The following is a 17,495-nucleotide window of genomic DNA, read 5'->3' as shown; positions in this document are numbered from 1 at the left end:
TTCCTAAAATACTCCTATAGTATTTTAACTACATGTTTGATTCTAGAACTTTTGAACATGCTTTTGGGTTTATTGTTAGTCTTTTAGTATCATAAAATACTCCTATAGTATTTTAAACTTTACGTTCGGCTCTAGCATTCCTATATGGTAAGTTTCAGATTCATTGCAACACCACCATCACTCCCAAACACACGTTAGTCGCATCTTGAATAAATGTAGTTGATCAGGCTATATTTATTCCAGCTACGATTACATAACTGCCGAAGTTTGACGGTAATGCTCAACATCCAAAGACTTTTATTCTTGTTCGTCTTGTGATACTTGTTCAGGCTTTTATATTCTGGATGTATTTATACTTCTGTAAAATATGGTTATATTTTAAAGTATAACTCTTGGCCAGAGTGTTTTTATCCCATTGTATTTATAGGTTGTATATTTTTTATGATTTGATATACTGAGTTCACTATAAACAATGCTCTGATACCAATCTGTCACACCCCAAAACCGGAACGGCGGAAACGTTCTGGGGTGGAGGACGTCATGTCAAGTATCACAACACATGCAGTATAGTAATCAAAGTACAAAAACCATTGCATTAATAGTATAAGTTTTTACGTAGGTTACATTTAGCAACAACATCAAAAGTAGATATAGAGAATAACATAAGATGCAGCTCGGTACGAGGCTGACTTCGCAAAAGCTCCCGGAGTGTACCTGTCTACTGACGACCTGAGAATACAAGTTATTTTGAAAGAGAGGATCAACATTTTAATGCTGGTGAGTTCATAAGTATTTTAATGACATTGATATAAATACATGTTTTTCCTCAAAATAATCTCATTAGATGATGGTGATAAAAGTTTATAAAGTATTTGAATTCCTTCCAGAAAATCCCATATTTTCTAATTAAAGTAGTCTTCTACCAAGACTCGACTGTTTCAAGTTTAAAAGAATGAGTTTCTCTACTAAAAGTGGTCCTCTACCAAGACTCGACTGTTTCATGTTTAAAGAAATGAGCAGTCTTCTACCAAGACTCGACTGTTTTGTGTTTTCAGAGTATTTTTTTTCCCAATTATTACCATCATTATCAAAATATAGTTTTACATTATCGTTTTATATCAAAAACGTTCTAAGATAATGTATTAGGGAAAATATTATAGTACCGTAGTTTTATATGTAGACACTACCGTGGTACTACTTACCTTAAGACCATGAATTATAAGGTAAATGTGAAGATACTCGTAACCATACTGATTGACGGATGTAAACACGACGACCTGCTGGCGTCGAAATAGATGTGACATTTGTCACCCGTTGGCTTGGTCAGCCGGGGCTGTAGCTAGCAGTGAGGATGTGGGATGGTCTGTCCCGTGTAGATCTATACACACAATGCCCGCTCTCCCTCCAGGAGACTCTGGTTACCAACTCGACAACGGTAAAATCCGCATCATGAGGATGTATCTCGTGTTTTGATTTCTAATATACGTTTCATTTTACTAAAAGTATATGTTTTAGAATATTGATATAGCTAGTTTCCCCTCATAAAAGTTATTGTTGATTTCTAAACTATACCTATCATAGTTTACTTGAAAGGTTATCTAGGTACCTTTGCTACCCAAAGGCGTTGAACTGGAGTAATAGTTTTAATATCTAAATAGATATACATAATATATAACTAGGATTTCAACGACACTCGGACAAATAATCGGATACTCTAAGTCCACAACCAAACAAGGAACAGGAAATAAAGCGGGCTATCAGTCCTAAGTCCTTCAAATCCTACTTATATAACTATATCTATATAGACATGAATCTAACAAGAATATAAGTTTAATAGACTTTGATAAAAGTTTAGTAATTTAAAAGGGATTTTAGTATTTTAAAAGAGATTTGAAAATAAGATTTGAAAACCTTTAGCTGGATAAACAGTTTAACATGCAAAAATCTATTTGCTTAACAGTTATTAATCACATGTGATTGATATAATAACGTAATAGTTCAACTTGTATCCCCCCATAAAAGCATTTAAAATCATTTCTAAGGTTGATTAAGGGGTATGAACTCACCTGCAGTGAGTGATTTGGATGAAAGTGTCGGATAGGAGGCTAAGTGTCAAGTGAAGACTGGAACACACACACGGATCCTATTTAATATGTAATGACACATATAACTATCTAATTAGTCATTTAACAGCTAATTAATCAAGTAAGGACACCCTAGAACATGGATAACACTTTGATTCAAGTGCTTAGGAGTACCAAAGGGTTGCATCTAAAGAGAGTATGGCCTCACGTTGCAGTTTACTGCCCATATGGTAACACCACATGAGTTTACGGTCAATGGTCACTTCCCCCATGAGTTTACGGCCTTAAAGTCATGGTAATTAGTACCATTTTGTGTTTTAGGTCTTATAAGTCAAGGTTAAGTATCCTATGATCAAGTCCAAGCCTTAGGAAGTAATAGTGGCACAATTGCACCACCTTGTAGAGTTTACGGCCCATGGTCATTTCACCATGAGTTTACGGCCGTAAACTCATGTGTGATTGATTCTTTTGCTTGTTTAAGGTCCTATACTCCTCAAGGAAGGGATCTAGACTTGCATCCAAGGCTTAAGAAGTGACTAGGGCTCATAATGGCCCCCTTATTAGGGTTTACGGTCCTAGTGGGTTTACGGCCGTAAACCCATGGTAGCTCCTAGCATTTTGTGGTTTAAGATCCTTAGCTCATGCATGAAAGGTTCTAGTCCAATATCCAATCCCTAGTAAGTAATGGTGGCACATATGCACCACCTAATGGTGTTTACGGTCCAAGGAGATTGCCTTGGCCGTAAACCCATGTGTTCTTGGGACTTCTTGGTGTTTTTCAATGGTTTAACAAGAAATCTAAGAACATAACTAGTAGAGAGGGGTGTACATACTTATAGGAATCTTGTAAGAGTGTCTAAGGTCCAAAAACACTAGTGTGTGTTCTTGGTGAAATGAAGAACACTTGAAGATCTATGAAAAAGAGAAGATTTCATGGATGAAATCATATATAACTACTAGATGAAGTGTTGTATCAACAAATCAAGAGAAGAAACACTTACATTTTTGGAAAGTTTGGAAGAAGATATTATGATACTTGAGAGAGAATGTGGGTGTTCTTGAGCTTGGAAGGTGAAGAATGAGCCAAAAATGACTAAGTGTCATATTTATACTTTTTAGAGTTTACGGCAGTAAACTCCATGTTTGGGGCCGTAAACTCCAAACTCTTGGAGTTTTGAGACATAAATGATGTACAACAAAGTCTAAAGTATACTTCCTACAATTACCTCTTGCAGTACTAGGCTTTAGGACACTCAAATTGACTCCAAACAGCTTAAAAGTTAGTGAAAACAAATCTGACTTCTAATGAGGTGAATGATTGTACCGGATAGAAATTTCGAGTTGTCACAGTACATAGGACCATTAAAGATTCTTGCTAGAATCGGTCCAGTAGCTTACAAACTCCTACTACCTCAAGAACTAAGTAACATACATCCTGTGTTCCATGTCTCAAACTTGAAAAAGTGTCTGTCCGACGAGACTCTTGTTATCCCACTTGAAGAAATCGAGATCGATGAGAGACTCAACTTCGTGGAAGAACTAGTAGAGATCATGGACCGAGAGGTCAAACAAACTAAGCAAAGCCGTATTCCTATAGTGAAGGTTCGCTGTAATGCTAAGCGGGGACCTGAATTCACTTGGGAGCGCGAGGATCAAATGAAACTGAAATATCCTCATCTTTTTGCTTAATTATTTGTAATTGCTTAATTGCTTAAAATCTAATTTCGGGACGAAATTCTCTCTAAAGGGGGGATAATGTGACAACCCGAAATTTCTATCTTGTACAGTCTTTCAAAGTCAATCACAGTCAGAATCATTTCTGCTATCTTTTAGCATTGTTCAGGGTCTGTTTGAGTGTTCTAAGCCTAGTGCATTCAAAGTTTTGGTTTAAGAATGAGTTATCTTAAGTTCATCGTATAGCATCCGGCCAAACACTCCAACTAGAGGAGTGTACAGCCGTACACATGTGTATGACCGTACACAGGAGTGTACAACCATACACATGGGTGTACGGTCGTACACCCAAGATGGCCATGAACCCAAACGTATATATATACTTTTCCTTCATTATTTCTCATTTTCACACACTTTCACCTCCAGAACCTCCATTCTCTCACAACTTCGAATCAAGAACACTTCATCTAGTCTTCAAAGTCTCTTCAAATCTTCTTCACTTTCATCAAGAACACTTCATCTAGTCTTCAAAGTATCTTCAAATCTTCTTCACTTTCACCAAGAACACCTACTTGTTCTTGAGCCTTGAACTCCTTAAAAGCCTTCAAAAGTGTGAGTATCACTTCTGTCTGCTTGTTAAGCTTGATAAACACTTGAGTTATAGCCTTAAATCATCGTCCAAAGCAAGAACTTCAAGGGTGTACCGCCGTACACACCTCATGTGGCCGTACACCCCCTTGTTTAGTGCATATTTAGACTTTCAACTCATGTTATGTCCCAACATAAGATCATGGAAACTTAGAGGGATGCTAGATAGAGCTGTAAAACACCTTCTTGGCATATTTTCAAGTAGTGTACGGCCGTACACTCTATGTCCGTACACACATGTGGCCGTACACACTCTAGTGTGGCCCTAAACCCCTTTTGAGCAATCACATGTGATTATAACACTTAAATTCAAGTGTTTCCTAGTCCCTAAGGTGGTTTCCTATCATAATTAGTTGTTATATACACTAATTACATCCATATATGTGTCATTATATGCTTAATGGGATCCGTTTGTGCTCGAGGCTTCACTTGACACTTAGCATCCTTTATCGATCTTTCATTCATATCACTCACTGCAGGTGAGTTCATACCCCCGTATTTTCATAGTTTTTTTACAGTTTTAAGGGGGGGGGGGGGAATACAAGTCTAACACAAAGATTTTGTGTTATAAACAAATGGTTTCAAATATCTTATCAAAATGGATTTCAGATATCATCAAATCAAATGTTTTCAATGATTTTATCAAAATGACATCAAGTCACCAAAATGAATTTGAAAATATCAATCTTCTTTTAAATGTTTTATTAACTTATATTTCTCCCAAAAATCATACTAGTATATATATATATATATATTTATATAAATAAGATTTAAAATGCTTAGGACTGATAACCCACTTTGGTTCCCTTTCCTTGTTTGGATGTGAGATTATAAGCATCAGTTATTTATCCGAGTGTTATTTAAATTTAACTTATATATATATATATATATATATATATATATATATATATATATATATATATATATATATATTGTATATGTATACAAGTATAAAAGTTAGCTCATTAAGTTCAATTACCCTTTGTAACATGTTGATCAAGGGGTTGCATTCATGAATACTCGTTATCAAATCAGAAAGTACATATAAATTATAATAGGTATAATTTATTATTCACAGAACATTAATTCATAATTCAAGTATTCAAAAGTACATTGTTTTACAAGAAAAAAGGTTTAATTCAAAACTATTCAAGGATATACATCTATCAGATACATGTTAAGAATACTAATTCAAGAACATACTGTCAGTCATTTATTTCGGAATGATTGGGTTTTTCATAACTATTATACATGTAACGTTTATATAGTTAAAGTCCTGACATTATACATGTTAAGAATACTAATTCAATAACATACTGTCAGTCATTTAAATAATATAGTTAAAGTCCTGACATTATAACCAGAATCTCCAGCGGGGGATCAAAACAATGTGTGTATAGATCTATATTGGGATTGACAACCCCGCACTCGGACTGCTAGCTACAGTCAGGCATACATGCCTGTGAGTGTGCCTGTGAGTGAGAAATTGTTATCAACCGCTTTCAGCGCATTCATAGCGTTGGGTCAGGCCATCAAGTCAGTATGGTTATAATAACTCATAAAAGATATTAATAATACGTTAGTGTATAATTAACTAAACTTAAGTACATTTTCAAAGTACTAGTTTACAAGATACAGTTTATAATAACAGTTAATGAAATCAGGCATACTCTCAGATACAAGTTTACAAAAGGATTACAAATACAGAATATTGATTTACAAATCGAGCAGTTTTATGTAACTAAAACTACTTTTCATATACAGCAGAAAATATAGGATATTCTAGAACAGTTTACATATTCAAGAAACAGAAAACATTCTTTCAAACATAAATACTTATGTACTCACTCAACTTTATCTTATTACTCTCTTTTCAAATTACTTGTATTCTTAGGGAACCAGAAGACAGGTACTCCCCGAGCTTTTGAGAAGATGGAGCTATTTATGTCTTGTCTTCTTCTTTTGTATAACCATTTGGTTTCAGTATACAATGTTGAAACACATGTAAATACTTATACTTTTTAAATACAGTGGTTGTTTGTACTCTGATTACTATAATGCATGTGTTGTGTTACTACAAATGAAGTCCTCCACCCCCGGAAGTTTCCGCCGTCTGGTTTGGGGGTGTGACAGATACTATGTTCAATCGTAACTGAGCTTGCTTGCAAGCTTTTAAGGTAGTAGATGATGAACAAAAAAAGTACGAACGGATGAAAGAGACTTGCAATAAATAACTTAGATTACAAAAAATATTAGATAATATCATACACACTTTTGAACAAACAATACAACCCTTTACTTATAGATAAATTAAGTACGCTCTATTGACCAGACACTCCCAAGGTATGGAGTTTGGACGACCACGCCTCCCATGCATGGTCTGACAAAATCTTTCAAATGATATTGACTAATAAAGTGAATATTGTACTTTCTTCTTCGGTGCACATAAAGACAAAAGGGCTTCACTCTTTGCATCGTCTCTTCATCTAATTTGTAACACCTCAAATCTTAGACCAAAATTTTCATTTTGAATTCACCAAAATCAGAGTTTCACAACTAAGTTATCATTTACATAATTATCCCAAAACAACTAGTATCACAAATATTAGAGTTCATAAACATGGCCTAGTAGTAAATCTTCCAGCATGTGTGTACAATCAAACCTTCTCCTTCCCGCGGTCCTCGGAAGTACCTGCCACATATAAATTAATAACTGTAAGTATGAAGCTTAGTGAGTTCCCCAAGACACCACATACAACACATCATACATAAACAACTATGGGTTATCAGCAACCCTGAGGACTATCAGCAGTCCCAATGAGCTAACAGCACGTACGGTGGGTTATTAGCAACACTGTTTGGCTATTAGCAAACTCAGTCACATATAAATAACATAACATAACCATAACATCTAGACCCAATTGGTCGTCATAAATACAACTATCCTACCACATATGTAAGAGTAAGTGAGGAGACTCACCTGATACCGACGACACGAAAACCTAGCACCCAAACTGTCGGATCTAGTCTCTGCCTAGTCAACAAAATAATTAACCCTAATTAATAATTAAGGTCCAAAAACTCACTCGTGAGTCCAAATCCCATGGCTAAACCTTCTAAGGGAAAAAGGACCATTTTGGCCTTCTAATGTTCCAAAAACCCTAAATCTTGACTAAGGTTCAAAGTCAACAAAAGTCAACGCTCAGCGAGTACGCTGAGCGTATCAATCTTTACGTTAGGCGTACATTGAAGCCAACTTTCATCAGGGAAGGATCAAGCTACGCTCCACGTAGCCATGAGTACGCCTGACGTACTCCGTCTGCCTCTACTTCCACCAAGTTAGTGTCTTAATCCTTTAAGACAACTAACCCAACCACATATCTGACTAATCTAAGATGTATTAATCCATAAAGTCGTTGCCTTTAAGCCTTTTCATGTCTAGGAAGGACCCAATGCAACAATATTTAGCTTCTAATGCACTCTAAGCTACTTTACTCATGCATGAACCAAATGGAATGATCAAGGAGCCAGTTTTATGAATCTAAAGGTCCTAAAATGCATGAAAGGAAATCTACAATTCCCTGGAGTGCTCCGAACTCATAAAGGTCCAATCTTGGGGACAAAAGTTCATAAAACTTCAACCATGCAGATCTAAAGAAAGGCTTGCCAAGGTATAAAATTTATACTTGAAAATGATGCACAAAGAAGGAAGGTTTTTGGATCTACAAGCTTGCTATCACCCACTCATTTTTCTCAAGCTTCCTTCTTCCACTACAAGCACCAAGAACACTCAAAAACTTGCAAAAGCTCACATAATCAACACAACCCGGGATTAGGGTTTTAGAGAGGATTTAGAGGCTGATAAGGATGCTCAAAATGAATACATAATGTTCTTTAAATAGGGGGCAACCTTTAAAATTAGGGTTTGACATCTGGGCTAGTACGCCCGGCTTACCACACATACGCCCAACGTACTAGCTGGCCATCCGTGATCATGCACACTACATGAGTACGCTACGCGTACTTATATGTACGTCGTACGTACGACCAATTATGCGAGCCTTTTTCTTTAAGGGACCAAATGTGCCACTTTTCATATATATTCAAGAGATAATAAAGTATACCTGATTTCGGGATGTTACATAATTCTTTGCATAACAAGACTTTAGACGTCATTTCACAACCAAAAGGTAATCTTTGCATCTCACATCAACATATCACTTCACATATTCAAAAACAAAAACTTCACATGAAATAAACACATAACCAAAACTCCTTAGTTGTCGAGGGTTACTTCATATATGTCATACCCCCAACCAGGAACGGCGGAAACGTTCGGGGTGGATGACGTCATATACGGTATCATAACAATTGAATAATAGTAATCAAAGCAACACAACCATCATATTGAAAATATATAATTTACATTGTGTTCAAAACATTGTTTGTTTAACATCAAAATTATAACAAACGCTAAGACGTGATGCTACTATGCTCCGTCTTCGTGACACCTGTGAAGGTACCTGTCTACTGATTTCCTGAGAATACAAGTGGTTTGAAAAAGTGTCAACACTTAAGTTAGTGAGTTTATAAGCATTTCGTATATAAAAGTATGTTCTTTGTTCTTTGAAAACGTAAGTGTGTTCATCAGGAAAATCCTATATTTTCTGTTGTAAATGTATCGTAGTCTTAATATCTTAAGACCAAAATGTATAAGTTTCTTATGTTTATAATCTGTAATTCGAAGTTCTAATTCATGTAGGTGATGTGACCCATACTGTTTCCCCCTATGATCACTTAGAGTATACAAGTTATATATAATCAAGATCGAACAGACAGTCGATTGAGTGACTCTGTCCTAAATTCACAACCAAACAAGGAACAGGAAGTAAGGTGGAAACACTCATTCAAATGCCTATAGGATTTTTATTATATATAACCCTAACGTATACACTAATTAATAATAGAGCAAACAATAATAGTCTTTTTAGAAATGTAAGTTGCATTGTAATAGGAAAATAATATACTGTAGTTGTCTTAGTATGTAATACCCTTTTAAATGTATGTTTCTAGAAATGTAACCTGTGTTGTACTCAAAAGTCATGTAATGTAGTTTTATTATTATGTAAAACTATTTGAAAGTACGTTTGCCCCGTAAACCAAATGTAAAGTTAATGTTCAATGATACTGTCTGAAAATACATTACTCTGTAAATGTGTCGTTTTTTTCTCCATGTGAGTTCTTATAACCATACTATGATCTAAGATGGCCTAACACGACATTCTTCAGGCGTCGGAAACTTTAACAACATTTGTCACCCCAAGCCTACCGGCCTAACTGTAGCTAACAGTTGAGGTGCGGGATTGTCAGTCCCGTATAAATCTATACACAAATATCTCCCTCTCCCTACAAGAGACTCTGGTTATAAGTCAGGACTTTCACTGGCACTTAGATAAGTACTTGAAGACATGTCACAAATGGCTTCAATGAGTTTACGAGCAATAAACTGTAAACCCTTTTAGTAAATGAAATATAATACCCTTTAGTAAATGAAATGTAATACCCTTTAGTAAATGAAATGTAATACCCTTTTAGTAATTGAAATTGTAACTTTTCGATAGATATTCCTAAGTGTATAATTATTGTAAAATGAACCATAAACTATACCTGTTATAATTTATACTGTATATTCTGTTGAAATGAAAACTGTTGCGTTTTAACATGTTTTATTAAATGTTTGTAAATTTGATAGTAACGATGTTTTTCATATTTAATAATTTCACGTAAAAATGCATGATAACGGTAAGAAAAGATAATAAGCGATTTATATTTTTAAACATAAGATTTCTTGTGTTTTACTTGTATTCCCCCCTAATACAATTGAAAATCGTGAAAACATAGGGGTATGAACTCACCTCGGGTGTGATTGCGACTAGATAACGGGATGGAAACGGTGACTTCGAGCTAGAATATGGGAAGGATGTCTTAATCCTAATGGTTTAAACATACAATGGTATGTGAATAAGGTGGTCTAATAACACAAGTGTTTCATAAAATACTAAAAATATGCAGAGAACTTACAATCAAATATGGAAGAACTTGATCACTGGGAATATATGAAGGTGAATTTAAGAGAAAAGAGGTTTGATATTTGAGAGAAATTATGGAGGATTTCATTCACTGGAAGTGTTAAATGATCCCATTTTGTATCTTAAATAGGAAGGAAAAGATAGGAGGTTGAGGTGATGTTTACGTTGGGATGTGTATCTTATCCTCTTGGAAAGAGTATTCACCAGACAAGTGGCAAGAATATCTAGATTTTTAAAGAGATTTCGGCCTATCTAAGGGTGATTTTGGCCAAGGTATGATCGAAATCACCTAGTATACATTGACAATAGTAGATTTCGGTCCTTAATGGGCTGTACACTTGTGTTTTCGGTCATGGTATCACCTAAGAAAGGTGATTTCGGTCCTATCATCCATAAGACAATTGATTTCGGTGCTAGCTTCCTAAAAGCAAGTGATTTCGGTCCTAAGGTGTTCCAAGATTCCTTAAACCGAAATCCTTAAAGTAGCTTACAATTTCATGCTTTTAGACTTGTTATTTAGACTTGTTTTAACTTGTATTCACTTACTTCAACATAGTTTTCAATATATAAGTATATATGTCTTATATAAGGATGGCTTTCAAGTATAATTATATATATATATTAACATATATAAACATGCCCTCATGGCTAATTGTGATTTTATGTAACAAGGTTATAATGTGGTTTCACTTATGCATGATTAAGAGTTAGAAATTTATTGTCTTATATACACCCAAAATAACCAGTTGTTACATTATCCCCCCGTTAGAGGGAATTTCATCCTGGAATTATTTCTAAACTGGGACTCATGAACTAGAGAAAAGATGTGGGTACTTTTGTTTGATTGGATTTTTCCGTTTCCAAGTGAATTCAAGTCCTCGCTTAGCGTTCTAGTAGACCTTCACTATTAGTATGCGACTTTGTTTCATTTAATCTGACTGTTTGTGTAGGGATGGTAAGTTGCACTTAAGACGGGGAAGGGTGTGGGTTTGGTTCATCATAAGTGACGGGAGTTCTGTTAGTTAGTAAGTTAAGGCGAACGGTCCTTTCTGTAGCATGTGATATTGGTATGGTTAGGTATTAACCAATACAAGCCAGTATTCACGTCGAAAATTTTCTATTGTAACCATTATTAGACCGATTTGGGTTAATTTGTTGTTTCAGTGTTATTGTGCATTCTACATATTTGTCTTGTTGTGGTTTCAGTCTTACCGTTAACCATTTCTACTGTGAATGTTTTGTTGTGTGATTGTGGTTTTTGTCTGAATGTGTTTGTAAATTAGTGATTCATGAAAATTCCTCTATGTATCGTTATAGTAAGGTATGCATGCATATGAGTTATGTAGGTAAGAACGTATCGGTATCTATGGTAGGATCGTTCACGTCGTCCTCCTGCCCCATGGTTAAAGCTCTTCCTACACCCCCGACATTCCTTGCTTTTAGGAAATTCCTCTTGAAATGCCCTATTTGACCACATTCATAGCAAGCCTGATTCATTCTAGTATTGGTGGCATGGGCGGTCTCTCGAGCTAGCACCCTACAAGGACGAGTGGTATGCCCGTTCTTGTTGTAGTGGTTACAATGCAGTTCTCGGCATACTCCAAAGTGATGGAAGCTGCACTTGTTTAATTTTGGGAGGCTTCTAGCATATTAGCTGTTCGGTACTGAGGTAGTCGGGACGGTGGTGGTAGGGACTGTCATAGTCTGTTGTCTTTTGGTAGGTCCTTGAGTCGAACTGCCCTTCTTGCTCCAGAACTTCCGTTTCTTGTTCTTAGGTTTGTGGTTTGGGGTATCATTGTAGGTAGAAACTCATTGGTTTCCTTGGTTGTTACTATGATTGGAATTTTCGACACCGTTTCCATTTCCATGTGTGTTGTTAGTGCTGAGTTATGCCATGACAGCTGTCACTGCAACTGTTACGGCGGCTTGGAATGTAGCGGGGTCTATTTGTAGAACCGGTGTTGTACTGGTATGCTGGTTACTTCCATGTGTAGGCATGATTCTCTTGCATGGTGTGAAATGAGTTTGTAAGTAACTATGGTTGTTGATAGTTGTACTCTATCTATTTATATATACACATATAAATTTCACATTTTGTTGTAAAATTTTCAATGTTTCGATCAACATCCCTATGATGTATTTATGGTAGTGAGTGGGAGTAGGTATTGTGCCAATGTCATTAGGTTTAACAAAATAGGATATAGGTGTCAAAATCTTAAGTTGATATGGTTTCATGGGTTTTGGAAGGGTGTATCTCTCTTGATTTTTCTACTACTAGTTGTGACGAAAGGTGCGATAAGTCTAACACATAGTGTGAGTAGTGTAGTCACTAACTCACTAAGTTATATTAGTTTATTAGTTATTAAAATGACACACAGGGTGCTCCATTATCTCACATATCTTGTGAGTGCCCTCCCCCCTTCTGTTTCTCTGATTTGTTACAACTGCCCCAGTTTTAGCTGCAAAGATTTGTTGTCTCATAGTGGCTATTTCTCCCTTTAAAGAGTGTAGGTAGCCATATCGTTTTTCTGATCTACTTATAGGTATGGTATCCATATGGTGTCCTTTGCTCTTAGTGAGTGTGTTGGATTTGTATCGTCATGTTCCGGGCTTTGCTACTGATCTCTATTACTTCGAGATGGAGAGTTTGAACCCGAATGTTCAAGCGGGCCTCTCATGGAAATATCAGAGGTGATGCTTGATTTGTAGGTGCTAGGGTTCGAAGTATTCTGTAGTGGATGTATGTATGCTATGTGAATGTGTCCTAGAAAGATGAAGGTAAAAAGGGTCTCATGTCTGCTCCTAATAGGGTAAGGTTCATTAACAATTTCTCCAGCGCCTTTTTCTTCAACCGATCCCTTCTCAGAATTCTCCCCATGAACCCTCTTCAAGTTCTTTATCAACTCCTTTGTTGGCTGTTGTAGTGGGGTTACGATGTCTAGATATGTCATTTGTGCGAGAATATGAGTGTATAAAGAATCAATGAGATTAATAAACACAATTCTATTGAAATTTTTATGGTGATCCTTACCGGGTCCTCCTATAATCGCGTAGTGTATACATGTTGTATATAACTATGATCGAATAGACCTTCGAATATGTGATCCTACTCTAAGACCATAACCAAACAAGGAACAGGAAGTAGAGCGAAATCACAAATTCTAAGTCTATAAATCTTAATTATATATAACCTTAGTGTATACACTCAACAATTATAGATCTACCTGTAAGGTTTTTTTTTAATTTTCACATAAGTTATTTATAGCGCCTTAAAATAGTCTTATGGTATCTTAACTTTATGTTTGATTCTAGAGTTTATTGGTATATAGAGTTGGTAAGTTTTAGACTCGTTGTTCACCACGATTATTTCCAAACACTTGTTGGTCGTATCTCAAATAAATATAGTTGATCAGGCTATATTTATACCATATATGATTACATAACAACAATGTTCAACTTATCCAAATACTCTTTATATTGTACTTATTATGACACTGTTCCTAGTATGTATGTATGTATACTTTTATAAAAATATTGTTATATTTTAAAAGTATAATTCTTGGTCAGAGTGTTTTAGTCTCATTGTATTTATAGTTGTATATCTTATATGGTTTGATATACTTAGTTCACTATAAATAATGCTCTGATACCAATCTGTCACACCCCCAAACAGGAACGGCGGAAACTTTCGAGGGTGGATGACGTCATGTACAGTATCATAACAATTGAATAATAGTAATCAAAGCAACACAACCATCATATTGAAAATATATAATTTACATTATGTTTAAAACATTGTTTGTTTAACATCAAAATTATAACAAAAGCTAAGACGTGATGCTACTATGCTCCGTCTTCATGACACATGTGAGGGTACCTGTCTACTAATTTACAGAGAATACAAGTGGTTTGAAAAAGTGTTAACATTTAAGTTGGCGAGTTCATAAGCATTTCGTATATAAAAGTATGTTCTTTGTTCCTTGAAAACGTAAGTGTGTTCATCCAGAAAATCCTATATTTTATGTTGTAAATGTATCATAGTCTTAATACCTTAAGACCAAAATGTATAAGTTTCTTATGTTTATAATCTGTAATTCGAAGTTCTAATTCATGTAGGTGATGTGACCCATATTGTTTCCCCCTATGATCTATTAGAGTATACAAGTTATATATAATCAAGATCGAACGGACAGTCGATTGAGTGACTCTGCCCTAAGTCCACAACCAAACAAGGAACAGGAAGTAAGGTGGAAACACTCATTTAATTGCCTATACGATTTTTATTATATATAACACTAACATATATGCTAATTAATAATAGAGTAAACAATAATAGTCTTTTTAGAAATGTAAGTTGCACTGTACTAGGAAAATAATATGTTGTAGTTGTCTTAGTATGTAATACCCTTTTAAATGCATGTTTCTAGAAATGTAACCCGTGTTGTACTGAAAAGTCATGTAATGTAGTTGTATTATTATCTAAAACTATTTGAAAGTATGTTTTCCCCATAAACCAAATGTAAAATTAATGTTCAATGATACTGTCTGAAAATACATTACTCCGTAAATGTGTCGTAGTTTTCTCCATGTGAGTTATTATAACCCTACTATGACCTAAGATGACTGAACACGACGTTCTTCAGGCGTCGGAAACGTTAACGACATTTGTCACCCTAGGCCTATTGGCCTAACTGTAGCTAACAGTTGAGGTGCGGGATTGTCAGTCCCGTATAGATCTATACGCAAATATCTCGCTCTTCCTACAAGAGACAGTGGTTATAAGTCAGGACTTTCACTGGCACTTAGATAAGTACTTGAAGACGTCTCACAAATGGCTTCAACGAGTTTACGAGTAATAAACTGTAAACCCTTTTAGTAAATGAAATATAATACCCTTTAGTAAATGAAATGTAATACCCTTTAGTAAATGAAATGTAATACCCTTTTAGTAATTGAAATTGTACCTTTTCCATAGATATTCCTAAGTGTATAATTATTGTAAAATGAACCATAAACTATACCTATTATAATTTATACTGTATATTCTGCTGAAATGAAAACCATTGCGTTTTAACATGTTTTGTAAATGTTTGTAAATTTGATAGTAACGATGTTTTGCATATTTAATAATTTCACGTAAAAATGCTGTTGAGAGAAAAACTTGAGTAACACACTTGAACAAACGTTACAACAAGTAATAATGCGGAATGAAGTTTAACTCAGTGGATCATAAAGCTCAACAATAATAATAAGTTAGAGTTAGATAGTTAGATAATTAGGTGCGGAAATATAAGGAAATATAAATGACAACAAGTATTATATCAAGAAGACACTATAAGCTGATTCTTAACAAGGATTGCAGAAAATCCAGGTTAGTAAATGAGTTTAAGCTTAGTGATTAAGTCAAGCTGACTTGCTCCAAAGAGATAACGATCTTAATATTAGAATCTGAAGATCTTTTAAGACGAGAGTATGAGAGAGAATGCGACATTTCAAGATAGAGATAGAATAATCGATTCACGTTTCATTAAGAATGAGAGAACTCTATTTATAGAGTCTCAAGGATTACAAAGTTGAATCTGTCTAAAGGTTTCTATGCAAGGCACACTGGACAAAGAAGTGTAAAGACATAAAACAGATAAAACTAAAACTAAGGTTGATGACTTCAACTGCGGATGCAGTTCTTGATTGCGGTGTGGAGCTTGACTGCTGATCTAGTTGATAGCTTCGGATCTCTTCAAGTTTAAGAGGGTCACTTTTATGTTTCAACAATTTCCCCTAAGTGACCTCTTCAACTTTCATTTCATTTGTCGAGGCTAAGGAATTTGATGAGAATCCACCAAAACTTCCTGACTTCCCTGAGCGAAATGATTATCCTTGAGATTTCAATCTTTACTTAAGCAGTTGTGTGTTTTGACTTGTTGACTGCAGTTTGAGTGATTTTTAATTGCTTTCGGGTCCTGTGGTTCATGTCAGTCACTGGAATGAAGTATTTTGTATCATCATTTAAACGTTTGAAAATGACTCCAAGATCTGGGAAGTTAGTTGGTCTAAGGGATCTTTCTTGAAAACCTTCGGTCAGGACCGTAGCTGGTTCAAGAGGAGGGAGGTAGAACTTCTGAGCAAGTGTTGGGTGGATGTTTACGTCAATTCCTGAAAGGTCACACATAGTCTCTTTTAGAAAGGTACATTCCCTTTCATATGCAGTCTTCATATTTGGGTGCTTCTCACATTTGTTCTGAAATACCTTTGCAATCAGGAAGATTTCCTCCGGGTTCATGCAAGGGAAATTAGCTTAGGTTCGGATGTAGTCTGAATTTCTTCTGGTGAGAGTATACTGGATGAATTCTGCTTTCATAAACTTTCTAGGCTTGTAGTTCTTGACTGTAGTCGTTCTGTCGTTCGACCAGATTTTCTCGATTACAGAACCATGCTTGGCATGGAATCTATTAAGTCTTTCAAATTCCAGTGGCAACCTCTGATCCTCTGGGAGGTTGCGGTCAAACGACTCAAAAATGGTAAAGAACTTTGCGTTGGGAGAGATGGGAATGTCCCAATAACCGTCTGATGCAGGTTCCGCAAAGGTGAGATAGGGCTTGTACTGATCATCGACTAATCTTCGGATGGGATTAACCAAGGAATTGATGAGGGATTCATCCAGAGTGACGTCGAATCTGTGATCTCTCCATATTAATTCTGCAAATTTAGCTGCTCTCCTGTCAGCTTTCTTCTGTTTGGTTTTGGGAGAGTCGTAGGAGTTTTCGAATGACATTTTTGGGGCTAAGTTTCTGAGATGAGGGGGAGTCTTCGGATGCTGGGAAGAAAGATGTTGAACATCTTGGACTTGTTGAACTGGAGATTGATGAGGATATTGAATTGGACTTTTCTGAGGAGAGGGCACAAGAGTTTTATTTTGTGGAGATGGTTGCGGGGTAGGAACCTTTTTTTGAGTGATGAGATTTGATAATATTGGATGCTGACCGAGGTGGATGGGAGTTTG

This window comes from Lactuca virosa, chromosome 4, assembly GCF_052849685.1.
Source record: "Lactuca virosa cultivar CGN04683 chromosome 4, Lactuca_virosa_CGN04683_v6, whole genome shotgun sequence".
Classification (NCBI taxonomy): domain Eukaryota; kingdom Viridiplantae; phylum Streptophyta; class Magnoliopsida; order Asterales; family Asteraceae; genus Lactuca; species Lactuca virosa.
The sequence above is the reverse complement of the archived record's forward strand: the minus strand, read 5'-3'. Positions refer to the sequence as shown.